At 44.9% G+C, this 15,455-nt stretch overlaps 1 pseudogene; it reads left to right on the top strand.

The window, feature by feature from the left end:
- Nucleotides 1-377: 377 nt before the first annotated feature.
- Nucleotides 378-15,212, top strand: LOC116149727 (mediator of RNA polymerase II transcription subunit 25-like; annotated as a pseudogene).
- The last annotated feature ends 243 nt before the right edge of the window (nucleotides 15,213-15,455 follow it).

The raw sequence follows: 15,455 nt of genomic DNA, 5'->3' as shown, positions 1-15,455 counted from the left end.
GGTAGAAACCGAGATGAAAATGGAGCAACTATGACACAGTTGCTGCTGTCAAGGGGACTCCAAGAAAGAGGAACTCATCTCCTTCCTGCATGTATTAGTGCTGCTGAATGGAGGGTGGTGGTCATCCAGGCCCCTCTACTCAAAAGGTGGTCCCCACTGGCCATGTTAGCAGCCCAAGGGCGCTTGTTAGAAACGCAGAATCTCACGAGAGCCCCACCCAGACATACTGAATTAGAGTCAAGTTTAATGAGAGTATCAGGTGGTTTACCTGTACATTCAAATTGGAGATGCACTGGTCTAGCTGATGTCAATTAAGAAGCATCCAGAAGGCCCACCAACCTAAAACAAAATAAAACAAAACAAAAAATTCTAGCGCAATGAGGTATGAGTTCATTAAATTGTTCCTTAAGGCAACTGACTTCCTTTCTTAAAATGCAACACATTAAATAACTCTTAGTCCCATACATTTTAATATGAATTTGTTTATCAGATTGTTTTAGCCTAAGCCATTCTCTTCTTGAGCCAGGCCAGGATACTAAGGAACTAAAATACAAGGGTGCTGGGGGAAAACAGAAGATGGCTTCACCATTTCTTTCAAAACCAGCCCTTGCTCACAATTTTGCACCAGATTTGTAGAGGCAAGTGGCTTATCCCAGCATAACACAATATACTGGTGTAACAAGAGTTGGTTTAAAACTCGAGTGGAATATATTTTTAAAAAACAAGAAAATAAATAAAATTTTTGAATCAATTAATTAATAATAAATAATTTTAAATTAAAAATAAAAATTTTTAAATAATAAAAATTTAAAGAATAAATTAAAAAGTTAAAAAAAATTTTTTAAATGTTGAGTGGAATGACTCATTTGACTGTGTTTATCCCACTAGACCACACTTGAACTTGATCCTTCAACAGGTGAAACTGCAGCTTCCACTGACCTCGGGTTTTCCAGAGGCCAAATAATCCACATCCCAGTCTCATAATGGGTTGCATCTAATTCCCATGTGTCCCCATACACAAAGGTTTCCACCTCTTCACAGAGACCATTCATTTCAGTGTCTTGTGAGCTTTGCTGCTGGAGAAATCGTCACATTTAACTTACAATGCCACATACAACAATAGGAGATAACATTTCTTCGAGGGAACTGGTTTCCTCTTCTGGGTTTCCTTCTTGAGTATCAAATGAGATTCTCCCCTTCTCAACACCTCAGCACTGAGACTTCGAATGAGATCCCAGATGGAGGGTTAAGAGATTTGCAAATACACAGCAGTGCTGATTCTATTTAAGCCTAATTTTGAAATTGCTTTGAGTCACCCTCAAAAACGCTTCCCAGCTCCAAACCCTAAGACTTAAGCCAAACGCTTTTCTCTTTCCCCTCCCTGACTGGGCATTAACAAAGAGGCAAGAATTTCAGTATTTGCATTCAGTTAGTGAATGCCTCCCGGCTCCAGCCTCGGAGGTGTCCAGTCCAGGCTCCTCCCTTCACCTCTTACACTCAGCTCTGGTCCCAGGACTATGCCAAGAGGTGCAAACCAAGTGAGGCTTCCCATCGGCAACACCCCACATCTTACTAATGGTCTCTCGTTACTTGTTTTGAGCCATTTGACTGAGATGTAATTGATATACAATTCACTCACTGAAAGTGTACAATGTAACGGGTTTTTTTGTATATTCACAGAGTTTTACAACCACTCACACAATTTTTGAACATTTTCATCACCTCAAAAAGAAACCTTGTACCACACCCCACCCCCAAGCTCCTCAGCCCAAGGTAGCCAACAAACAACTTTCTGTTTCTATAGATTTGCCTATTTTGGACATTTCCAAATAGATTCTATTCCAGATAGGTGGAATCATAACAACATGTGGTCTTTGGGGACCGACTTTATCTTAGCACAATGTTTTCAAAGTGCATCCACATTGCAGCATGTATCAGAACTCGACTCCTTTTTATGACTGAACGATACACCATTGCATGGACACCCCATATTTTGTTTAACCATCCTTCAGTTGATGGACATTTAGATTGTTTCCTTTTTTGGCTATTACAAATAATGCTACTACGAACATTTGTGTACAAAAAAAAAATGGCCTCTTGCTTTCTGAAAGGACCAGAAAAAAACAAGAATCCTGCTGGTCACCCCAACATTTTGGGTGGAAAGAAACTGATACAAGGAGAGAAGGCAGCAGTAACATTCCTTTGGATCGTTTACTAGAGTCAAAAACCTCAAGTTAGGTGCCACTGAGCTATGAGATCTTGGCTAAGCCACTTGCTTTTTCTGTCCACTTTCCTGCTTTAATTAATTTAATTTCTCTTTCTCAAAGGAATTGGGAAACCATTAATTAAATCCTTATTAGAGTATCAACTTGTTATGCATGAGAGACTTATTCCAGAATGAAAGAAGGGAAAATTGACACCATGATGAATAACACCATATCATTCAGATGTTACATTCACAGCCAGATGTTCCAGACCTTCCTACCTGCCCCTGTGGTGGCCAGACCCACTGCACCAGTATCTTCCCCTAGACTTCATGACACTCCTTAATAGCGTTCGCTGATTTGTCTTCATAGAATTTGTTCAAACTCACCAGTAGGCATTGGGAAATCATGTATACATCTGCAGGCTAGGATGATCCATCTTCCTCCAGGAAATTCAATCTCTGCCAGCACCAGCTGAGCATTCTTCCAGAGTCTCTCACTCATGGAATAATCTGCACATCTTTAGAGCATAGATGAATCTTGTAAATACCAGGCAATAGCCCTTCCTGCTTTGCACAGATTAGGACAGGCTCCCTGGCACGGCTAGCTGACTTACGTCTCACCAAAGGGGACAGGACATTCATCTTCTGTGTCTCCTTTCCTCTAATAATTATTAGCATTCCGATGAGCACATCATAGCGGGTGCAGGCTTTTCTTGGGTCTTCCTTCCTTGCCAGTCACCTCTGGTCATCTTTGCTCCTTTCTCTCCTTTTATCCCCATACACCCATACTCACTTGTGCACAAATTCTCACCTTATCTTTTCCAAATGTTGAAATTGGCTTGGGCACATAAGATTTGTCCCACACCGTGGACTGAAATCTTGGTAGACTACTAATTCCTTGATGGAAAAATGTCTGAATTATTGTATAAAGTTAGTTTTAAAAAATATTCAGTTCACTTCCCATTCACCTATGCATGAAGAGCAGCCTCAATCAAATATGTAGATGATTTACAGACAGCAAATAAAATGCAAGCAGTAGGCTTTTGGTTACTTATCATCTTGTGCAAATCCTGGGGCACACTTCCTCGAGGATGGTCTTCCTGTAATCCAAACTTCCTTCAGATTAAGGTGGATGGATGCAGGATGTCCTCTGATTTCCTGGGGCGGTTGGCAATCTAAGGGAAAGCAGGCGATGTCTCTTGGGAGGAAGCCACCCAAGCAGGTAACAGTCACCAGGTCCCCTGACTCCTGTTCTCCTGGCTGAGAAAGGGGTGCTTGTACCCCTGCTGCAGAACAGGAGCAATACAGCCAGATGGAGGAGGGCCAGGTGGAGCCATCTGGCCAGTGGGGCCAGCATTTCCAGGCAGGCTGCCAGCCCTGAACGGAGCATAGACACAGGCCATGATGAACAAAGCCAACAGACAGAATGTGAGACTTCTCCAGAGTGTCCATGGATGTGGTCTGTGGTCTGACCACATGGGGAAATAGGGTAGTGCCCAGGGATCCGGCCTTCAGCACTGCCATCTCCCTGGCAGCGTTGTTTACAAGGCTGCCTCTCAGGGGCCGAACTGCTCGTCCTTGTAAGGGATACTCTGATGGGCTGCTTAGGGTGGGGAAGACATCCCTCCCAACACTGGGCTCAGGTGAACCCAGAGCTGCCCCGTCTGCCTCACACAGAGGGAGGAGGTGTTGTATCCACGCTGGATGCTGCCCCCACCTGTCAACCCCCCCCCCAAGCCTGAACTTTTCCACTAGGTAAATGTTGAAGAAATATTTTAAATACGAGCCTGAAGGTATGCAAAGCAGTTCACTATCCTGCCTACCTCTATACTCAATATAAACCAAGTGATTAAACACAACAGATTTGGAATCAGAGAGACCTGCGCTCATATCCCACTAATTGTTCTGACCTTTGATAATTCAGCCTCTTAAAATCTGTTTCCACACTTGAAATAAAAGAAAGGAAAACTCACTGCAGCGGAGTGAGGATTAAATGAAGTGGGGCTGGGAAGGGCCTGGTTTCACACTGGGTCCTCTGTTCCTTCCAGAACCCTCTGGGCCTGCCTCACCGAGTGGCAGCTGGAGCGCGTGCAGGCCTCGCTTGCAGCTCCTCTTCCACAGCACCTCCTGTCCCGTCCCCCTAACCCCTCCTCAGGGAGCCTCCCCTCCCACCACCAAGGTAGTTTTGCTGGTAAAACATCTCCAGGACTTTCATTAGGAATGTGCGTAATGCTGGTATCCCACAGCAAGCCAGCTAGGCAAGTGTGGAAACCTTGGTGCCTGCCAATCTCCCACTCACCTAGGGCACCACGGTGATGGTTCCTTCATTGTTCATTTTCCTATGAGAAAGTCTTGAAATTTGTGTTCCTTCAAAGACAGCAGCTGGCTCCACCTTGGAACAGATGAACACCCAGACTGATACAGACTTATGGAGGAGTCTTCTGGAAAGTAAATTCTTCTAGGGCTTTTAAGGGAAGGAAATAACACCGGTGTTAGTGTCTGTGGACCCAAGTTTAAGTTCAAGTTCATCCACTTACTAAGAGGCCCAGTACCAGCCAGTGACCTCTTTCAACTTCAGTTTCCTCCTCTGCCATAGATTGTTGTAAATGTCAAACGAGGAGGGAAAACAGGTGAAATGACTTTATAATACAATTATTTATTAGTCATGATTATATAATTAAATTTACATAAATATATCTGCTGTATAAAGTGAAACTCATTTACATGGGCTGACCCAAGGTTTTTTGACTTTTTTTTCTAATGGAGGTGCTGGGATTGAACCCTGGACCTCATAGCATGCTAAGCACACACTCTACTACTGAGCCATACCTACCCACCACCCTAAGGCTGTTTTTAAAGGCCCTATTCTAACTTTTTTTTTTAATGTGGGGTGATTCCAAGAGGAATCACAGTAGGGAAGGATTTATGTCAAAACGGAAGGCGGAATGCTGGCTCCTGTCTCAGAGAAGAGCCGTGGAGAAATGCCTCCTTGAGGATCCTGGTCGCCACCTGTCAGTTCTGATCACTCTAGGTTTTATTAGCATCAATAAGTGACTAAAACCATGTTTGAGGATCACAATGTTTAATTTTACAGTGGTTTCTGGTACTATTTCCTCCTGCTTCCTGGCTCACACTCCTGGGCCCATCAAACAGGAGTTGAGAACAGTTAATAAAGTGAGCCCTCCCCTACCGGCGGCCCCTCCAACTTTGATGCCCTGTGCCCAGAGGGTGAGCTTCTCCAGCCAGCGTCAATTAGCCTGTACGGAAAGTCCCTCTTTCTCTCTCTCTCTGCCGCGTGCCCTCCGTGTCCCTGCCCCACCAAGGACGCAGAAGCCTGCCAGGGGCTTTCCACTCCTCCCAAAGTCAAGATGGTTTCATAAGGTGACATGTCAAAGGGAAAAGTCCTTCTAAGTGAAGGATGTGACTTTGACCATAAGCCAACAGTCAAAATAGTTGGCTTCCGGTTTTTGCCACATCTCATCTCTGGGCCCTGTGGGCTGGCCCTGGGTCTCTATCTCCATTCCTTTAAGCCCTTGCATTAACTGCGAGCTGATTAGGAAATTATCGTTTGTCTTCACTTGGATTCCCTGGGAGACAGACTGTCTGAGATGGAGATTAGAGGGCAGGACGTCTACTGGGTGGGGGAGGGGTTGAACTTCGACATCACAGAGGCCTCGGCTGATCCCACCAGGAGCTGTGTGGCTTCTGCAGCCCTTCAGAGTGGTTCTGTCTTTAGGCAAGGAGGTCAGGCCTTATGGACTAGTCATTGGATGTGTACTGCCTCTGGGGACGGGCTGTGACCTTGAGTCCCTTGGTCGGCTGAGGGTAATCCCCAGAGAGGCTCAATGAGAGCCGTCAACCACCAATACTCCCAGCAGCCAGAGGATGAGGGCCTCGGATCTGAAGGGGGCGTCTGAGAGGCACTCCACACATCCGACAGACCATCGGAAGTGGTATCCTGGCATTTTTTTAAAAAAAAATTTTATTAGTTTTGGGGGTGATGTAAGTAGGTTTATTTACTTATTTATTTATTTATTTATTTTTAGAGGCGGTACGGGGGATTGAACCCGGGACGTCTATGCTAAATATGCGCTCTACCACCTCCCGCCTTTTAGCATTTTTTAATGTTCCAATTTTTAACTTTAAAAATAAAAATGCCATTGTAAATAAGTAATTGTGTTTGCTTAAAATTGTTTCATCCAAAAATAAGTTTTACATATTTGGAAAGAGTAAGCCATAGCTCCCTGAAGAAATAATTTTGTCAGTAGAAAACTAAGCTATAAAATACCCAACTTAACATAAAAAGCGCTATAATTCAAATGAAGAACTGATGAAGGTGGGTTGAAAAACCTGATGTAAGAAATCAATTATCTTCAAACAGCTCTATAAATATAATACAATCCCTACAGAAATCTCAGCAGACTTTTTGTATAAATTGACATTCATATGAAAATGCAAATGACCTAGAATAGCTAAGACAATTTTAGAATGAATCAAAATTGGAAAACTATCAGTGCTCAATTTCAAGACTTGACATAAAGCTACAGTAATCATGAGAAGTGTTACTGACATCAAACTAGATCAATAAAACAGAGTCTAGAAAGAAAGCCACAAATATATTGTAAAAAAATTGATTTTTGACAAAGATGCTAAGGCAGTTCTGTGGAGAAAGACTAGTCTTTTCAACAAATACTGCCTGAACAACTAAATATCTGTGTTAAAAAAAAAAAAAGAACTCTCAATACCTCACACTATGTACAAAAAATTAATTTAAAACATCCATAGACTTAAAACCTAAAATTATAAAACTTTCAGAGAATACATAAGAGAAAATCTTTGTAACTTTGGGTTAGGTAAATATTTCTTACAGATGATACTAAAAGCAACATCCATTAAAAATAAACTGATAAATTGTATTTCATCAAAACTGTAAACATCTGCTCTTCAAAAGACAGGAGAATGAAAAGACAAACCACAGACTGGGAGAAAATATTTGCAGATCATATGCCTGATAACTTATATCCAGAATACATAATCCCCAAAACCTGGTAAGAAGAAAACAAACAACCTCTCCCCAAATGAAGAAAAGATTTGAACAGATATTTCCTCAAAGAAGACATATGAATGGCAAAAAACTACATGAAAAGATGCTCAACATCATTAGTCATTAAGTCAATGCAAATTAAAACACCATGAGATACCATCTCATACCTGTTAGAACGACTGAAAAACAAGACTGACCATAACAAGTGTTGACAAGGATGTGGACAACTGGAATTCTCACACATTGCTGCTGAGAATGCAACAATGTTACAACTTCCTTGGAAAACAATTCGCCAGTTTCTTAAAAAGCTGAACATGCATCCACCACATGATGCAGCCATTTCACTCCTAGACATGAACCCAAGAAAAAAAGCCACGTCCTTACAAAGACCAGTATGCACGCAGAAACATGGATGAATCTCAAAATAATTATGCCGTGTGAGGGAAGGCAAACAAAAGAGAGCATACTCTACATTCATTCCCCTTATAAAACTAACCTGCAGTGACAGGAAGCAGATTAGTGATTGGCTGAAGAGAGGGCAGTGGGAAAGATTATCAAGGGGTATAAGGAAATCTTTGGAGGTGATTGTCATGTTCACTATCTTAACTGTGGTGACGAGGTCACAGTTTCATGATGACTTCACATACCAAAACATCAAATTACATGATTTACATAGGTGCTGTGTATTGTGTGTCCATTAAACCACAGTGTGTAAAACCGTTTAATGAAGAAGAGGAGGAGGGCGAGGAAGGCAAGGAGGAGAAGGAGATGTATGGATGAAGAGGTCTGCCTTGGAGGAGGGACAGATGGCAGCAGTGTGGTTGGGTCACAGCAGAAATGAGCTGCAGGTTTGTGAAACCACATTTCTGAGGGTTTCTTTTTGATGAGACAATAAAGAAACCTGTGGAAAGAGTTTGGAGCAACCAAGTCAGAAAGAAGATGTGTTTGTCCTAAAAAAAGGGCACAGGACCACAGGAGGACTGAGATCTCTGACAGAATAAAGAAAATGAGTGGACTGAAATGAGTCAGATGGAATACACGCCTTGCCGGTGACTCAGTGAGGCTCTGGCTTCGCAACAATCCCACCGAAGTTGTCTTGGGATAATGACCAGAGCAGAAGCAAAGATCTGTGCTCTTAGCATCTCCATTCTAGGGAGATATTCCCAGCCTCTCTTCCTGGCCTCAACGCTTTCAAGTTTTTGTGGCATCTGATGATGATCACCCCCCTCCTGTGAACGTATAAACAGATTTGAATGTGGATTCCTTTGGGCTGAGATAATTAGCACTGGTCCAGATAAATCTGCTCCTTGCTGACCTCTGGACCTAAGCCCTTGCCTGCTTAGACCTGTCCTAGCTTCCAGCAGCCCTTTCCCACTGCAACACACACATGCACTGAAATGATATAAGGAAAGTCTAGGTTACACCGTATTGCCAACTGCAGACATTTAGGAAAACAAATGACTTGAACTCTACTTTGTATTTGCTTTACTCTTATTCTTTTTATTTGCTTATTAAGCTTTTTTAGGAGAGACCATTCCCAATTTACCAATAAACCCTCAGTTAGAAAAGATGGGGGGGAGGATATAGCCCAATGGTAGAGCACATGCTTAGCATGCACAAGGTCCTGGGTTCAATCCCCAGTACCTCCATTAAATAAAAAAAATAATAAACTTGATTACCACAACCCCTCCCCACCAAAAAAAGAGGAAAAAAACAAAAGACAGCTTTGACACCTCTCTCCCCTTCTCAATGGCAACCAATGCCACATGGAAACCATTAAAGAGGAGGGGAGGGAAAAACAAAAACTGCTGCTTAGAGGATCTACAGGATCAAGAGTAAAGGAATGAATAGACTTACCATATGACCCAGTAATCCCACTCCTGGGTATGTATCCAGAAGGAACCCTACTTCAAAAAGACACCTGCACCCCAATGTTCATAGCAGCACTATTTACAATAGCCAAGGCACAGAAACAGCCTAAATGTCCATCGACAGATGACTGGATAAAGAAGATGTGGTATATTTATACAGTGGAATACTACTCAGCCATAAAAATGACAACATAATGCCATTTGCAGCAACATGGATGTCCCTGGAGAATGTCATTCTAAGTGAAGTAAGCCAGAAAGAGAAAGAAAAATACCATATGAGATCGCTAATATGTGCAATCTAAAAAAAAAAACCAAAACAAAACATAAATACAAAACAGAAACAGACTCATAGACACAGACTACAAACTTGTGGTTGCCAAGAGGGAGGAGCGTGGGAAGGGACAGACTGGGATTTCAAAATTTGTAGATACTGACAGGCATATGCAGAATAGATAAACAAGATTACACTGTATAGCACAGGGAAATATATGCAAGATCTTGTGGTAGCTCACAGTGAAAAAAAAATGTGACAATGAATATATGTATGTTCATGTATAACTGAAAAATTGTGCTCTACACTGGAATTTGACACAACATTGTAAAATGACTATAACTCAAAAAAATGTAAAAAAAAAGACTAAAGGAATGAAGTCAACTGTGCAAACCCAGCAATATCTTAGGGGACTTGGTTAGAGGAAAGATTCCCAAGCAGGATTAGCCTATTTGTAAGGTGATCACCCTGATCCAATCTTTTTCTACCCTAACAGGAAACTTTCCTTTTGATTTGCTCAGCTGGCTCAATGCAAAGATTAATTTGGATTAACGAGCATCTTCTTTTAACAATGTGAATAACTCTGGACTGGTTAGAGGTCTACTAGCCATTGATACATAAGCATGACTGAGTTCAGTTCAAAGCTTCCAACGAATCTTTGCAGAAGTCAGCTGCACTGAATAAACAAGAGTTTGGGTTGAGAGAGCAGAAAGTCAAGTAAGTTTGGAAAATGGAGTGCTTTAGGGGTCTGGGAGGGGAAGTGCTCAGAGTAACTAGAGAATGTGTAACAGGGGCCAGGAAAGGAGGTACCCGGGGGGAATAAAGTGGGCAGAAAAGGAGTGTGGACCTGATCGTCAGCAATAGAGAAACCGCTAAGCAAAGGATGATCATCTACCCATTGTATGGAAATTTCTGCAGCCATTTAAAAATGATCATAAGCTTTATTGCAACAAGAAAAATACTCCCATTATAATGTACAGCGAAGAAAGCAAGAGACATAAGAAAGAAACATCAGAGACTGACAAATGTGAACTTCATTTAGTTCAACATTTTAATTACAGTCAGCCTTGGAAGTCTTCCTTCTTTTCCTTCTCCTGATTCCCAAGACTCAGAACCCAAGTGAGCTCCACTCCTATCCTGTTTCAGCTATGTGGTGTGTGTGTTCTAGCAAATACTGGGTATATAACTACAATTTATAGCATTGTTCCTATAGAGGACAGCTTGAATGTTCTCAAAATTCAATTTAAAAATGAACGTATGTTCACAAATTGGAGACTGCCTATAATTCTTATAACATTTTGCTAATTTATATTGTTACTTTAATAAGGACTCTATTCTTTCAGACAAGGCAGAGTTGCTTGCCTCACCACCCCAACAGGGCAGGTCCCATTCCCCTCTAGCAACGACGGCACTTGTGTTCCGCCTCTGTGTGACCTGCCCTACAAATCCAACAGCCTTTCTAGGAAACCTGCTTGAGAAAAGAAGCCACTGAAATAGTTTGTACAGCACATTAGGAATTGCTCTGCTTATGCCTAAAATCATTCTAAGTCATTGGCAGAGGAAAACAAGCAAGGAAAAGAGCTGTGTCAAAGAATTTAGTTTCTATTTTAAGTATTTCAATTTATTTCCTTTTGTATCCCAGCTTCAGGGAGTTGAATTATCCATTCGCCTCAGTTTATGGCATTCTCTCATCTTCAAATCTCTCGTTTTATTTTTTTCCCCACCCTCCACTTAATCTTAACTTTCATTTCCTCCCTCCCACCCTGGGCACCTATTCTTAACACATTTGATACATATTCTTATAAAATGTATAGTGTTATTTTGAGCATATGCATTTTCATTTATATAACTTTTTTTGTCCTATAAACATCCTTTTATTGCTTACTTTTTCATTTGACAGTTTTCAAGGTCTATCCAAGTTGAATCAGGCCCAGCACTTCTAGTCCATGTTGTGCTGTATTCCCTAGACTGCATCCACCACACTTACTTGCCCACACCCCTAGGGAAGGACACTAAGAAAGGCAGATTCTAAAATGGGGGGGAGGACATAGCTCAGTGATAAAGCACATGCTTAGCATGCTCAAGGTCCTGGGTTCAATCCCCAGTACCTCCATTAAAAAATAATAATAAAAAATAAAATAAAATAAAATAAAGTAAAATAGTTCCTGGGGGAAGGGTATAGCTCAAGTGGTACAGCACATGATCAGCACCCAAGAGCTCCCAGGTTCAATCCCCAGTACCTCCTCCAAGCAGAAATCAATGAAGAAACCTAATTACCTCCCCCTCAGAAAATTAAATGGTCCCTAAGATTCCCACCCTCTGATTTACATACCCTGTGTAATCCTTCCTCCGAAGTGTGGCAAGAACCTTTGAAGTGATGGTATGTCATTCCTGTGATTAAGTTATTAACCAGTAGACTCTGAGTTACTCAAAAGGGTGGCCATCCTGTGTGGGACTAATCTAATCATCCAAACCATTTAAAAGAAGCAAAGAAAACCTCTAAGACTAGGGAGTTTTTTGAATGTATGAGGTAAAAGGGAATCTTTTATTAGCTTTTTAATTTCTTTAATATTTGTTGATCTATTCAGGTTTTCTATTTCTTATTGTCCTGATTGTGACATTTCATATTTCCTCAGGTTTTACCCAGATTTCAAATTCATACTTCTAACATCTATCAGCTTTATACCTTTCTTTTACATTTATATCTTTCATTTAAATGGAATTAATCTTTGTAAATGATGTGAAATAGGGATCTAGTCGTAGGTTTATCCTTTAATGAGCCCAGTTTCCCAGGCATCATCTAACCACCCATTCCTTGCCCAGTGCTTAACAGAGCCCCTTTTATTTTATATAAACGTCCACATAGCCACAGAATGTATTTTTTTAATCTTTGCTCTTTCCTAATTCAAATGTTTACAAAACACTATATATTTTTACTCTATATATTTAATAATCACGACAACCCTGAAAGGTATTATCTGTGTTTCTCAGATGAGTAGAAGTTTGGAAAGATTGCATTTAGCCTAAAACCCACATAATACTGAGTGACATGCCAGGACTTCTGACTCCAAACTAGTTTCTCTTTTCTCAATTCCCCTATTGCCTTTTTAAGCAACTGATTTCTTGTACCTAATTTTATTCTTTCATTTACATATTTATTGAACACCTAAATATGTTCCAGACACTAGTCTACATTCTAGGGCTGCAACAGCAAATAAGCCAGATAAAAATCTCAGCCCTCCTAGAACTAACATGGCTGAGGGCCCGGGGCAGCTCTGAACACAGAGGTGAAAACTAAGAAAATCACCTTTGGTAACAATGGTTGTTCTGGTACCTACTTGGCATCCATCCTTCCAAGGAGTTCAGTGCTTCAGGTCGTTTGCAGGGTCAAAGGAGGTTCCATGGAAGTTCTCTGACTAATTAGTGGAGGGAGGAACAGCAACTGAATCCCCAAGTCAGATAAGACAAAATGGAGGCACCAAGACTACACCTCTACCTCTGGGCAATTTCAAAAGTTCCTTTAGTCTGCCAGAGAGAAGGTTTCAGTCCTTTCCTCTGTCACTTGAATTAGCTTAAGAACGTATTTCTGCCCGCGGCTGCAGCATCTGCAGCGTGAAGCACTGTCCCCGGGTCCGAGGGCCGGCCTGCGCCGGGGGCCTCGCAGCTGACGTGGTGTTTGTGATAAAGGGCAAGGCCAACCTGGGGACCTGCTTCGAGGGCCTCCACAAGCACTACCTGCTCCCGGCCGTCGAGTATTTTAATGGTGATCCTCCTGCCGAGACGGGCTTCAGGGGAGACTATGCGGGGCCAAGTACAGCCTGGCGGTGTTCCACACGGCGGACAGCGCTCCCGAGTCCCACATCCAATGTCGTGCTCCCACCAGCAGCGCCTGAGTTTTTCACCTAGCTGGATGGCATGAAGTTCATGGGTGGGGTGGCGAAGGCTGCAGCCTCACGCCAAAGGTCTCAGCAGGGCCTTGCAGGAAGTTTCAAGAAGACGCGCGAGCACAACGACCAGACACACCGAGTCGGCCTCCTTATCTTGTAACTCGCGCCGGACCTGCTGCCTACTGTCGAGAGCACCAAGTACTCCGGGTGCACGTCCGAGAGCCTTGTGCAGAAGACTAGGGAGCCAGGAATCTACGTCTCCATCGTGTGTCCCCAGAAGCTGCCTGCCCTGCAGCTTCTGTTGGAGAAGGCGCTTCCTCCCGCCATGCTGGAGCCACTCCAGCCGCCAGCAGACGTGAGCCAGGACCCGATGCACATGGTGCTGGTGCGGGGGCTTGTGCTGTCCGTTGCGGGTGGCTCGGCCCCAGGCCCCCTCCAGCCAAAGTAGCCTGTGCCCTGCCTCCAGCTCCACCCTCGGGGGCTACACTCTCGGCAGCCCCCCAGCAGCCTCTGCCTCGCCCCACCAGTCCCTCAGCAGTAGTACCAGGTCCTCGGGAACCTGAGTGCAGCTCAGGCGGCAGCGCAGAACGCAGCAGAGGCTGCCAAGAACCAGAAGGCTGGGCTGAGCCCTCGCTTCTCGCCCTTCAACTCTCTTCAGCAAGCCGCTCCAGGAGTGGGCCCCTTACAGTCTGGCCCAGGCTCCCCGCTGCCCCCAAGGGTCCCTGGCGCCCCCAGGCCGCCTCCCGCTTCCCAGCCCAGCCTGGTCTCCACTGTGGCCGCTGGGCCGGGCCCGGCGCCCCCTGCGCAGCCTGGGGCACGTCCTTGGCGGGCACCATGGCCCCAGGCGGCGTGAGCGGCCCTTCTCAGGCCCAGCTCCGGGCTCAGGCTCTCGGCGGTCATTAGTCAGTCTCCAGAACACTCCTGGCCTGGAGAGGGTTCCTCAGGTGGCAGGAGAAGCCCAAACCTGCCTCCGTGGACGCCGACACCAAGCTGACGCGCCCCTGCCTTGTGGGGGGGGGGGGGGGGGCTACATGAAGTATCGCGAGAACCTGAAAGCCGGGCAGTGGCCGCAGGCGCTGATCGTGCGGCTCATCCCCCAGCAGTTGCGGACCACCCTGGGCCCTTTGTTCTGGAAATCAGGGATGGTCCAGCTCCGCTTCACCAAGGACCTGGACTCCCTCAAAGGCCTCTACCGCCTGTTGGGCATCGGCTCCGCGGGCTGCGTGCACTTCCGCCGCACGGCCCTCTGCGAGGCGCGCGTGCTCATGCTCCTGAACTCGTCCAAGAAGATCTCCAGGGGACTCATCTCCTACGACCAGGGCAGCTTCGTCAACGGCATCCGGCCGGTCATCACCCACCACAAGCAAGTTCAGCAGCAGCGCAGATTAGGGGCACAGCAGGCGCCCCCAGGGCTGGGCCTCATTCTGGAGGTCCACGCAAGACCCTCACAGAACTGCTCTGACCGCCGCAGCCCTGGCCTAAAAATACTACAGAGGCCTCAGCGGCTGCGGGGCAGCCCCAGCCCCAGGGTGCCTCCCAGCCCCCCCACCCCGCAGGTGCCCCACAAAGCCCTCCTGGAGTGGCCACTGGGCAATCCCCTCCCAGACTCATCCTTCGGCCACAAAACCCAGCTGTGGAGCTTCCTCCTTAAACCACCACCGTTCCAGACTGGGGTGTCCCCCGAGGCCTCCCTCCACCACCTCCAGCCATCAGGGGCCCCTGCACTAATGCCACCACCACACCAGGGCCTGGGGCATTCTCAGCTGGGGCCTCCCCTCCTGCACCCACCACCCACCCAGCCCTGCCTGGCCTGCCCAGCTCCCACTGAGGGCTCCACTGCCAGGTCAGATGCTGCTGAGGAGGCGGTCCCCAGGCTGGGTCCCCTAGCAGGGCCTGCAGCCTAGCATCATGGTGGACAACATCCTCATGGACCTCGTCTGAACCCCCAACACCCAGTAAAGTTCCTTTTAATACACACACACACACACACACAGAATGTATTTCTTACTCTCTAACACAGTCCCTCCCCTACTCCCATGATTAAGCCTGATATTTCAGAATGTCTTGGGTGGAAAGGAAGAGCAGCCACTTTCCACCATCATGAAGGCCCCTTGCAGAGAGATTTCTTCTCATTTTAAAACATTTTAACATTTAAGACTAGAAAGAAAGTCAAATT

The sequence above is a fragment of the Camelus dromedarius genome, chromosome 28, assembly GCF_036321535.1.
Source record: "Camelus dromedarius isolate mCamDro1 chromosome 28, mCamDro1.pat, whole genome shotgun sequence".
NCBI lineage: Eukaryota > Metazoa > Chordata > Mammalia > Artiodactyla > Camelidae > Camelus > Camelus dromedarius.
This window is presented reverse-complemented; position numbering and strand designations above follow the sequence as displayed.